The sequence below is a fragment of the Mugil cephalus genome, chromosome 3, assembly GCF_022458985.1.
Source record: "Mugil cephalus isolate CIBA_MC_2020 chromosome 3, CIBA_Mcephalus_1.1, whole genome shotgun sequence".
NCBI classification, from domain to species: Eukaryota; Metazoa; Chordata; class Actinopteri; order Mugiliformes; family Mugilidae; genus Mugil; species Mugil cephalus.
The window spans coordinates 29,886,555-29,899,410 of NC_061772.1; positions in this window are offsets into that span (position 1 = coordinate 29,886,555).

The following is a 12,856-nucleotide window of genomic DNA, read 5'->3' on the forward strand; positions in this document are numbered from 1 at the left end:
AGTGAACATCCCCGGTTATTTATGTTGCTTATTGGAAGCGCTTTTATTTTTCTGTATTTTGTTTCTTTTTCAATTGTATAGTCATTTGATGCATCACTTTTCTTTCGAATGTTAGAAATAAAAAATAAAATTAAAAAAAAAAATCAAAACTAAATAATAAGTATGCTCGTTTTTTTAACTATTTGATGAAGTTATTAGACCTTTAGCTGTTATATACAGAGAAGGTCTGAGAAATAGCTGCTACACTGTCCCATCTACCAACAGGCTGTGGAGGACTAGGAAATGCTACTGATGGTGCTGAGGTGCAGCCTGTTTTCTACTGTTTTCTACACTATGTAGCACATTAGCTCCTTGTTCTCACCTTATGTAGTCAGGTTAAGAATAGTCAATAGTCATTGTTGCAAAGCACAACTTTCTAGTACTTTAGATGTCTAGACTTTAAAAAACCTTAAAGTCACACATCCTTTATAATGAATGTACGTGTAGAAATAAGAAAATAATCTGAAGTTGTGATTATTTAAAGTCTGTTGTACTCGGCTCATCATACAAACACGCTCACAGTTACAAAGTTAACGTGCTAATGTTGCAACACAATGTTCACCAGTGTGTTAGCATGCTAACAGTTAGTAACAGTTGATGGTGATACTCTTCAACAACGCCCTTTATTCAGATCTTAAGCACAAGACAAAAACTTCTGCTCCTGCACTGTAAGGTCAGCGGAGGAGCAGAGGGAACAAACGCTCTAATCAATCAGCTTATTGTCAGCAGATCAGTTTTAGAGTTTGTGGACATTTTAACACACACACACACACACACACACACACACACACACACACACACACACACACACACACACACCTGCTGACAGTCAAACAGACCATCAGTCCTCAGGACAATCACACACTCACAATATTTCCTAGACTGAACCTGCACTGAGCTGCACTTCATGCTCATTGTTTCAATGTTTACATTTTCTTGTACATATTTTTGGGTGTTTTTTTCTATGTCTGTGTATTAATGTTGTGCCTTTAAGCCGGGGACTCTGCAAAATTTCTTCATGTTCTCATAATGACAATAAAGCCTCTGATGCTCGATTCTTGTCAGATGTCTTTGGGGGTTTGACTGCAGTGTTTTTACATTTCCGGTTAAATCCCCTCCTACTCTCGTCCACTCGTCCGTGGTCCAGCAGCTTGAGCCAGTGTTTCCTGCTTAAAGGGATGTTGTAAAAAGTTAAAGAGAACATGGTGCATTAGGTGCATCAGGTGACGAAACCAACTCCACCAGCAACATGGGGACAGAATGAATTCTTATATAACTACGTGACGTGTTCTTTTTGGGTCTTGCAGATGGATGAAAACCAAAGTCTGTTTGGTTTTTCTGTATTGAACATCTCCAAATTTATCAGACCTTTGGAATCTAACGATCACAGGAATTCCATTAAAGTGACTGGTGATGATGAGGTCTGATGGGGTCAGTTCTTCTTCTCCTGTGTCTAGTATCCAATTTATCCATTAATGTCAGAGACAAACGCTGCATCTAAAACAAAACATCCACACATGCAAACACACACACATGCACTTAAACCTTCACATTGAATGTTTTTATGATTTAGGCATCTTGCTGTGGGAACTTGGTGTGTTTTTGTGTTCAATCCACACCAGTGACGCACGTTTCTACTGCACCAGGATGACGGAGATATAGAAATATTGTAGCAACGGGCCAAAGAATGCACCCTGCATTTCTTTTCGAGTCATTTCTGGCAAAAGAAGCTTAGCCTGCAGTCTATTTCTGCATTAGTCAGCTCTATTGTGGCCGCCTTGCTAACAGAGCAGGATAATGCACACACATCTACACACACACAGTCCTACGCTTCACTCACATATTTCAAAGATGTCGAATGAGAGAGCGAGTCCTCTGACAGCAGACTGATAAAGAGTGAATCACTGAGCCGAGACCAGGACAGAAGATTCGTCCTAAACTTTTCAAAGATGCGTCCCTCTTATCGGAGACGTCACCGTGTCTTGGACGAGCACATTAATCAGAGAAGTGCACAGAGGCCTCTCAGGTGATATGAATAAATTTTCCATCAGCAGGAAACTGATGAGGCTCAATATTTCAGCCCAAACGATCATCAGCGGCAAAGACTGAGAGCGGAGGTGTTTCTGATGAATTAAACGATAACGGGCCTTTTTCAGCTAATTGCATCTTGTTTGAAATCGTATTTACCACTAATTTAATTTCACTACAGTATATAAATACGCAAAATATAAGAGATGCAAAAAGAAACTGCAGAATAAAGGATGACAATCAGGCTGCTATAAAGTGCAACGGTGAAAAGAACCTGTGGGAATAACAGTAAAATCTAAATGCAGAATGAGGAAAACATCATAAATCCTCACAAACCCTTTGTGCCCTCATATATTCATCCGTTACCTCACGACTGTGCTGAATAAATGTGGAGTCTCGACTCTTTATGTGTCTCTCTGTGTTTCTAGTCGAGTTCCCAGCGAGAACAACCGTAATGAACGGGAAACAAAGTCTGTTGTTCTAATTACTTCTTGCTAGGCTGCTGCTTAACAATAGCTTTTCCAGAGACAAATTGTTGGTAATTAAGTGTGGATGCAGTGATATCAACGCATTTCAGAGGTAATTATAAAACTGCTAATTTAGAGTGTTGCTCTGTAAACCCATTTAGATTACAGCGCTGCAATTAAATTGGCAAAAGACTGTAATTACTAAAACCACTCAACAATACGCAGCCTCACACTCCAGCTAGTTCTCCTGTTTATCCGTCAGACCGGGCCTGTTCTGCTCCTCGTTCATCAGATGTGGGAGATATTTAAAGAGCCAGAGCTGCATGTGTGACATTGATTAGTTTGTTACTCATAGAAAATAGAAGCACCGACACCAGGTTCCAATTTAATAGTCATGAAAACTTCTGGATCTGTTTTTATTAAGTCTAGATCAACTCCCTGCAAACTACAATTTTAATTTTAATTTGAAGTTAAAAAAATAAATAAATAAATTTAAAAAAAAAACATGTAATCATTGTACAGAATTTATGCATAAGTTTATTTCCTCTGTGTATGTTTGCACTTGGTTGCATGAAGGACCTTTTCTTTGCAGCTGCTGAATCTGTACATTTCTGCACAGTGAAACTCAGGCCATTTAGAGCTCAGAGTGATGACACTCACTGACGGCAGCAGGATGCAGCCTGACACAGACACACACAAAACACTTTAGGAACAACCCAAAAAAACATGAAGAACAGCACAAGGCGTTGAACATGTATAAGCAGTAAGATGCTGCCATCTAGTGGTTCCACTGCAGAACAGCAGTGTCAAATGTCAAACACATCTCCATCCAGCCACAATCAGGAAAGCTTTTGGGTTTTGTTCTTCTTTAAATTGTCTTAAACTATGCAGATAAAAGGGTTCACATCATTCAACATTGTTCTCACACAATTCAGTACAAGGACATAAAACTACCCAGTTATAAGTCTGGCTGTTCAGTATTCTTAATATTTCTTAAAAGTAACAAATTTCTTAGAAAGTGCAAGTGTAATTTCTTATTTTTATTTCTTTTTTTTTTCCAAATATTTTCAGCTGATAACTTAGTGTCATTTTTTGCAAATTCATCCCACAGGCAAACTCAGATTATTATTCACAATAATAATTATTATTCAAAACAGCAGAACAGATCATACACAAGAGCGCTTCAATACTAGCTGACAAAGACGATGTGGCAAAGACAAGGGGAATGAGACAGGGTTCAAATACACTAGGAAACAAATCACAGGCAAAGCACAGCAACACAACTGAAGAACACACCACGAAGGGAAGCATGGGAAATGGCTCAAATGAAAACAGACATGCTCATCTGAACTCAGACACACAGAGAGCCAGACAAACCTGCTTTAAAAGTACAGAGATTTTGTGATATGATGATAATAATCTTGGAAGGATTCCTGTCAGCTTTAAGGAAGAACACATGGAGGTAGGTGGGTGTGTAGACCTGCTGGACGGGATTCTGGTGACTACAGAATCAGATTTTTCTCAATTTTTGTCTTTACTCATAAAGTAGTTTACGATGACCTTATTCTCACTGGCTCTAAGATTTCACAGAATACATTTCTGTAAGAGTCCAGTCAGACAAGTTAAAATGTCAGCTGTGAAAAAGGCCTATTAGGAAAGTTATGAGAAGAATTATTTCATGTCCCAGGTCATTCCCATTTAGAACATATATAGAGTACACCAGCAAAAGGTCTGATTTTTTAAAATTATTATTAGATGACTTGATCAAAGTCTCACGTGGACAAACATATGATTGAGTAAATAGTTACTTTTGACAGTATTCAGACCCTTCGCACTTTATTGTGTTGTAGATTTTACTCTTGATGCCCACACCCCCATTATACTCCACAAACCATAAATTCTCACTGAAACGACTGCAAAGGACGTATCACATGCGTTCATCCCCAGTTATGATAGAATCCAGTGTGAGGGCCACTGATTGCTCTAAAATTCAGCCATCATTAACTTTGATCTTTATCAAACTCAGTGGCGTGCACGAACATTTAGAAAGAAAAAAAGGGCACATATAGCACGTCCTCATCACTGTAGAGGGCACTTTAGACACGTTTTATATATTATACAAACGGCACGTTATATAGCCTTAAAATATACTAACTAGACAGACTACTCAGGTTAGTTTGCTGTTAGGATCAGCATCTACGAGAACTGTGTGTATTACAATGTAAGACTGTGAAGAACACACAGCGACATTGATGTATGAAGGGAATAAATCCGCAGGGGGTAGGGGGGTCTTCCCCCAGAAAAATTTCAATTAAGTAAATGCCATTAAGTTTAAGTTAACTTAGCTTAAGTCTTAGCTAAGAAAAATGTTGAATTTGCCACCTGATATATCCCACCCACTGACAGGAGACAAATAATCTGTGTTTACCTGTCAGTAGTCATTATATCATAAGTGTCTGTGGAGAAAATAGAAGTGCTGAAATTATATGCAGTTCCGCCTTCTTCCACTTGAGCGAGCCGTCAACTGTGTGACACGATCAAGGTTGTCTCCAGACTGAGGCACCAAGATTGTGATGCCTCAGTTACTATTCCTAAACCAGTAATCGGATTAAAGTTATTTATCCAAGTCACTGTGCGTTACTATTTACCCCATTTTCCTGAGTAAAAATACTATATAAAAATATACATACACACAAAATATATAATACTATACTAAAAATACTATATTTTTACTATCTTCTTTACTAAAAAATATTCACATTGTCTTGGGTAGTGATGCCACATATGTCAGGAAGTGTAGAGGTGAGGACCCACATGCAGGACGAAAAAACAATGAGGCAGGTAAATGAGGGAAAAGGTCTTTTCTTTTAAAAACAACCAAAAATACAACAAAAGGCACTGCAAACAAGGCAGGTAAATCCAAAACTCAAAATTGCAAAAACACGAGACGTGGAAACTAAGAAACTAAACAAAATAAAACAGGAAGCTCTGTGAAGAGGTATCCCCCACTCCAGACAGAGACTCCTCCTTGGACTGGAGGTCAGGCAGATCCTCAAAATCGAAATTGTCAGAGGCTGTGACAGAAAGAACATCAGGATCTTTCTCCCAGCCCTGAGAAGGTGGCGTGGCCATGTCACGCGTTCCCAGTGGACACTGAGCATGCACAAGCCACCCACAGGGCACTCTGCCCGGAATGCTTTCCCTTCCAGGTGCACCGCCAGCACCTCCGGCGCATCTCGCTGGCCCAGGGAAAGCACCGGGGAGAGGGAATCCTGTTTCCCTCATGGGAAAAGAGGCTGCGGGCAGCACCACACTAAACAAAAAATAACAATCAAATTCCAAAACGATCCGTGCGCACGTACAGAAGGTAGAGAAGTGCATTAAAACATGCAGATCAAAGTATGTATACTCCACTGAAACTATACTCGCACTCTCCAGGAGGAGAAAAAGAGACTGAGCAGGTCCCACCAGGTGGTGTGAAGCAGAGAGCTGCACCTAACACAGGAGATCCCAAACAACAAAAGCTGGACTTTGGTGCAAAACCAGGAAGTAGAGGTTGAAGTTGGTCGGGCAGTATGTAGAGGAAATGCTGCTGCCTAAGTTTTTTTTTTTTTAAAGGAGTAACCAGTAAACCGCAAAAGTAATATGTTCCAGGGTAACTGCGGCATTATCCATATTTGAATCAATTAATTCCTGTTACAATGCAAGATAATTTCACTATTATACAACCTTTCTATAACCAGTGTCTATTTGGTACTGGTTTGGGACAAACATCTGTCCTCCATTATCCTTCTCCTCTGACAAAAAAAAGAAAAAGGAAAATAAGGTGTGTTTCAAAAATGGCATGTTGTTCATTTATTTTTAAACTTAAAAATCCAGACAGGTTATACAAAAACATTACACTGACTTGTTAGTTCTTGTAAAAAGGCCAGTACTCAGGAGGTCAAGGAGAAACCAGTAATTCCAGTTTTTGAATGGTTTTACTTTCTATGTCGTACACACCAGATATAAATACCAAACGCTGACAGACAAAGCCTCAGAGTCTCCAGACACCTGATGTCAGGTAAGTTTCAGTGGAACTTATTTTCTTATAGAAGAAGATTCACTCACATACTCCGGAGGTTAGGGTTTTTTACATTCAATCCATTTTCCTCAATGTATTTGGTGGAAAAGTTGGAAGTTAAGAGACTGGGAACACATCCACCTAATGATTTTCAATATATAAATAAATGTATAAAGCAGAAACATAAAGTATGATGTATCATCTGTACCTCGGAATAGTGGCTACTATAATTTCTGAAAAATCATGTCCCAAGGCAGTTATTGAAGCACTGTGTTTTTATTTTATTTACATTCACGTACTGATACATACATACTGATCAGATAGTTTTTATGCAGCATTACATGTCACCGATCAAATGTCACTTTACATGCAGATAGACTTTTTGTCTGTTGTAACTGGTTTGACTTTTTGCCTGAGTAACCAATTCAAAGTAAAATTATACATAACTGTTTTCAGTTGCTGACAACAATATTGTATATTAATACTGTGTTTTGATTAGAGAACCTGAAATAGTTGCAATACAATAATGATTAAGAAAGTAATAAATAATAATTTAGCAATAAATCATCAAGAATGTAACATATTTGAAACAGTCTGTTCACTGAGACATTTATATTTATTGTTTCCTCTACGCTTTAAAGAACAGAAGGAAAAAACAGTTCACACCAACAATGGACACAGGACAAGCTGCTCCAGGTATGAATACATTTCTATTATTAATAGAATATTAAATAGTGATAGTAATGTAAAAAAACAGTGTTGTGGAATTTTCCCGAAATTTAGACGAAACGCTGTTCCAATGTCTGTATCAGAACAGCAGTGTCACATGACTGTTCCATGTTGCATTTCATTACGCCAAAAGCAGTTTTCAAACATGAGTTGTTTTTGTTTCAGTCAGTGATGATTTTGTTATCAGGTTTCTAAAATGGAACACTAATTAAAATACTACCAATGAGAATATGTCTATTAATACATGTAACTTATGTAAAGTTTGTATGTAAAATAATCATTCCCCGTGTCTTTCCTTCATTGGCTGCTGATTTGTCACCCATATGCCAAAAACATTTAAAAGCCCTTGTAATGTGCAGTTTGTCTGCAACGTCTTGCCTCTGAGTGAGCTTTTGGATTGAGACTAACTTGAAATGTATCAGGCCGGGCTCAAAGCAGGACTCAGATGCAGAGGGGTGGCAGTAAAGGTGCCTTTATTTCACAGAATCAACAGGGGTGAGGCTACTTGAGTGTAAAATAAAAGTGCTATGAAACAAGCTCCTGACGTGGCTATGAAATCTTATCATAGTAAAATCACTCCAGAGGAGGAAAACAAAGATAAGCACAGCTATGAAGGTTAACAAACAAAGATACGCACAGCTATGAAGGTTAAAAAACAAAGGGCGCTCAGAAAGAAAGGAACTCACAAGGCTAACTACATTACCTACCAAACTAACCTGACCTAACGGGAGGGGAAAAATAAAACCCTGACAAATAAAAGGCGCTCCAAAAGGGAGGAAGCAAAACCTGGTAAGGAAAACTAGGAAAACAAAGAATCACTCCAAAAAAAGGGAGGAAAAGTAAAGAAGGCCTAAACACAAAATCACTCCAGAAGGAGGAAACAAAAACAGCAAAATTTGAACAGAAACTGAATCACTAGAACTAAGCTAGGAAGTTACAAAGAAAAATCACTCTTTCGAGGAAACTCAAGGCAGCAAAGCAAGGCAGACTGTGGCTTGGATCACAAGCACGGGTACAAACAACAAAAATGACAAACACACTGGCGGAAGACAAGCGAGACACAGACTATTTAAACACATGGAGGGAAGAGAGCACCAGGTGGACACAATCAGGAATCAGGGAAGACAATCAGACTGGTGACACATGAGGAAGGGCAAGTGACCTAAAACGAGAGGAGAGTTACTTTCCAAAATAAGGCAGGAAATGACAAGACAAGCACACCAAAATAAGACATGACCACACTGCGATGTGACAAAATGGATGTTGGTAGAAAGCGTCCCAGGTCAGCTTTCTGGGAACACTTCGACCTTCAACAAGCACCCCCTACAAATACTGAATGATAAAAAATATCCTTTCATACCAATCAACTGGTAGAAATCATATTGTGTGGCTGCATACTGAATGACCAGCATGATCCAATGGACACGGATCCGCTGCTACTACTTAAAAAATATAAAAACAAGTTAAATATTATAAGAGTAGCCGGGAAAGAATATTATAACAAAATATTAGATGACACAAGAATAACATTAAAGGCATATGGAACATAATAAACACTGTAATAAAAAATACCTCTAAACAATTTAATTATTTTAACTGCTTGTTGCAGTTCCTCTGCCTTCCAGCCGGAAAAGAGGTCAGGGTCATTGGTTCTCGTCAGGAGTATAAGGCACGCCTTATTAACGCCTCATTAATACCTACATAAACCTCATAGCCTCTTTTTATCTCTCTTTATTTCTGCTATTTTATAATGATTTCTTATTTTTATTTTATTACCTCAGAGGGTGTCTTTTACACTCAGACAATCAGGCAATCGGGCCTGAATTGTCTGAATGAGAGACCTCTAAATTCTTCTCCTGTACTTCTCCTACTCCCTTACCTCATTTCCCTTCGGGGATTGATCAATCAATCAATCAATCAATCAATCAATCAATCAATCTATCTATCTATCTATCTATCTATCTATCTATCTATCTATCTATCTATCTATCTATCTATCTATCTATCTATCTATCTATCTATCTATCTATCTATCTATCTATCTATCTATCTACTCAGACATTCGGAGTGGTAGCTTTTATTCTCTGAATACCCAGGGGATCCACGTGCCTAAATATTCAGACAAAGGGGCCTTTTAAACCCTAACTCAGGGGTCGGCAACCTTCAACACTCAAAGAGCCATTTTCCTCCGTTTCCTACAGAAAAGAAAACACTGGGAGCCACAAAACCCCTTTGACATCTAAAATGAAGATAACACTGCATATATCGTTTTCACCTCTATGCTAGGCCTATAGTGTGTTGCATTTATGGAATGAAACAACTGCTACAGAGAAAACGAAACTGCATTTATGTAACATAGTAGGGACTTATCCATGATTGGCTTACCTGGGGTCGAAAAGTTCAATAAATAGCGGGCTGGGCCTGCCGGCGGGTGTCGCAAGTCGGCAGTTGTGACGTATATTTTGAATGACAAACAATTAAATACATTTTATTTTAATGTTAAAAGATCACCATCAATTCAAAATTAGAATTACATTTCAAAAACTAACGCACTAAAATAAAAATACATTTTAATTAAATACTCGATAGCAACTAGTAAATGTGCTGCAATGCACTGTGGGAGTTCAGTGTTTTTTGGTTGTTTGATGTTACAACCGTGAGTGTGGTGTGGCATTCAGTGTCATTCAGTTGTTGTGTAGCTGTCGCTCGTTCACTGATGAGTGACTAGTTGCCGCTATTCTGAGGCAGTTAGTTAGCGTGAAAAAGTGAACGGCTTTGATCAGTGTCCTTGCTCCGCACCGCTCGCCACAGACAGCTGCAACAGAGGAACGAAAGAGCCGCATGTGGCTCCGGAGCCGCGGGTTGCCGACCCCTGCCCTAACTCCTAGACTCATCTACTCAAGACACTCAGAGTGGTAGCTTTTATTGTCTGAATACCCAGGCGATCTACAAGCCTAAATATTCGGACAAAGGGAGACGTTTTAAACCCCAACTCCTAGTCTGATCTGCAGGGCGTTTGGAGTGGCAGCTTCTATTCTCTGAATACATAGGCGATCTACAAGCCTAAATATTTAGACATAGGGGACCTTCTAAACCCTAAACTCCTAGACTGCGGTCCTTTTTGGGGGCTGATCAGACCCCTCCAGCCTTTAAACTGTGCTAGTCGGCCCTTTTTCTCATCTTGTCTTCTTATCTCTTCTTTTCCCTTAAATTCAGAGGGCAGCTTTCACATCCAGGCAATCAGGCAATATCCGGGCTGACTATCTGGATGGGGGACCTTCTAAACCCTTATCTGGTCTTTTATACGACTAATCCATACGTATTCTCTTTGTTTTATTCTTACAAACAGTACTACTGTTGAATCATACTCTCACAGCCATGAAATGTCTCATAAGACATGCAGAAATTTGGTTAAGAGGTTTTCTGCTCACCTTTCACTTAGTTGCGTAAGACTGTAAGAGATGCTCTTCCAGTGTAACTACATTCCTTTCCTGGTATCCCGGACGAGATGGTCTTATATGGTGAGATAGCGTAAGTAACATTCTTCCCAAGGTTATACACAGGCTGAAGGCCTTATTAACCCCTAAAAACGCAACAGCATGTTGACACAAAACCACTTCCAACAGGCTTCAGCACAGTTTTAAGCACAACCCAGTGTAAAAAAAAATGTTAAGGTGCAATGTTATGCAAATTAAATGAAGGAGATGGCACGGAGCACTCGAAAAACACATCTACTCTGTCACTGCGCATGAGCCCCCGCCACATATACATATACATATATAAATATGCATTCATATACATATATATATCTTCATATATACATATTCAAATTTATGAGAGTATTTAAATACACACAAGTAATTAATAATTAGCTAAAGAGAGAAAAAATATGTAAACAACAATTAATACCCGGTGAAAATAAATAACCCTCATCCCTATATCTTGTGAGAAACCATTTTTGGATGTGTTTTTGAAGTGGTATACTTTGGACATTCCTTGAGCTCTTCTCTCAACCTATTCCATAATTTGATAACACACAGCAATATACAAAAACGTCTCCTAGTAGTGTGCACCACCTGAATACTGAAATTAAATCTATCCCTCAAATCATAACCCACTCTTCTCTCAGTGAATAATTTCTGTCTATTTCTTGGTAGTATATTGTTTTTGGCTTTGAATATGATTGTTGTAGTCTGTAATTCTATGATGCCTCTGAGTGTTAGCAGCTTTGATTGTGAAAATAACGTGTTTGTGTGATCCTTCTAACCTGCCTTATGAATAATTCTTACTGCTTTCTTTTGCAGAATGATTAGTGGTTTTATTGTACTGATTTAGTCGTTGCCCCAAACCTCTTTACAGTAACTAATTTATGGAAGAATTATTGAACATTAGAGAAAGCAGAGTGATTTGTAATTCAGGACCGGTTTGGTATGCTGCTCTGCTTCTTGGTACTTTGGATTGTATATACACCGGCCACTTTATTAGGTACTAGGGATCTATACCAAGTACTGGTATTGTTTGGTACCAACAAACGATACTGTTATTGGTACTTTTTGAACGTCTGACTGTCTACCTACCACTGTCAATAGGTGATGACGCAGCACCTAGTCACTGATCCTGTTCACAGAAAGGTCTAAACCAGGCATCACCAAATGGCGGATCCAATGGCGATTCTGCCTGGACCCATTAAAATTCTAATATTAACCCTTTAAGACCTGAACATCCGTGTGCACACAAAAATTAGGTTGCAGTATTTTAATTACCATAACTCATCGATGGCATTCAAAGTGTGGTTGAACAATGGGAAGTTGTGCTTTCTGGAAAGCTTTCTGTCAGCTCCAGGTTGAGAAGGGACGTGCAATCATGGAGCTGCAGGAAGAGAGAGAGTTGTTTGGAGGAATTTGTTGGTAAAAACCAAGTTAATTCTACCGTTGAGATATCATGAAGGTCTTCCAGACAAAACCACAACTTCCCAGTGTTCAGTCCACGTGCTTCGACGGATCCTTCAGGCTTTAAATGGTTAATAGAAAGATAAATAATTTGGGCATCGCCGCTAATGTCAGTGGCCAAGCCAATCAAATCAATGTAGTTCAGACTTATTGCTATGTTAAAAGTCTAGATTATTACTTTGAACACTTGAAATTCGACAATAAATGATATAAAAATGTACGTATGTTGTTGATTTTATTTACATCAGGGTACACTATTTTGAGTGACATTAGATTCGGACCTTTGCTGGGAGGAAATTTTAGTAACTGGACCTCTTTGAATTTTAATTGAATACCCCTGTTCTAAGCGATCCAAAGTGTGGGCCCACTTTATCAAGGTTGACACAGATTCATCTCGATGCAACATTTGTCTGAGACAAGTTTCGTCCAAGGGAGGTAACACCAGCAACATCATGAAGCACTTGCAGCGTACTTATGATATAAAACTGAAGGAGTCGCTGTCTTTGCTAAAGTTTGCAAAAGTTCGTCCGCTAAACGCTATTGACTGCAGCACCGTGCCAGTGCCTACAGCTTCTTGTCTG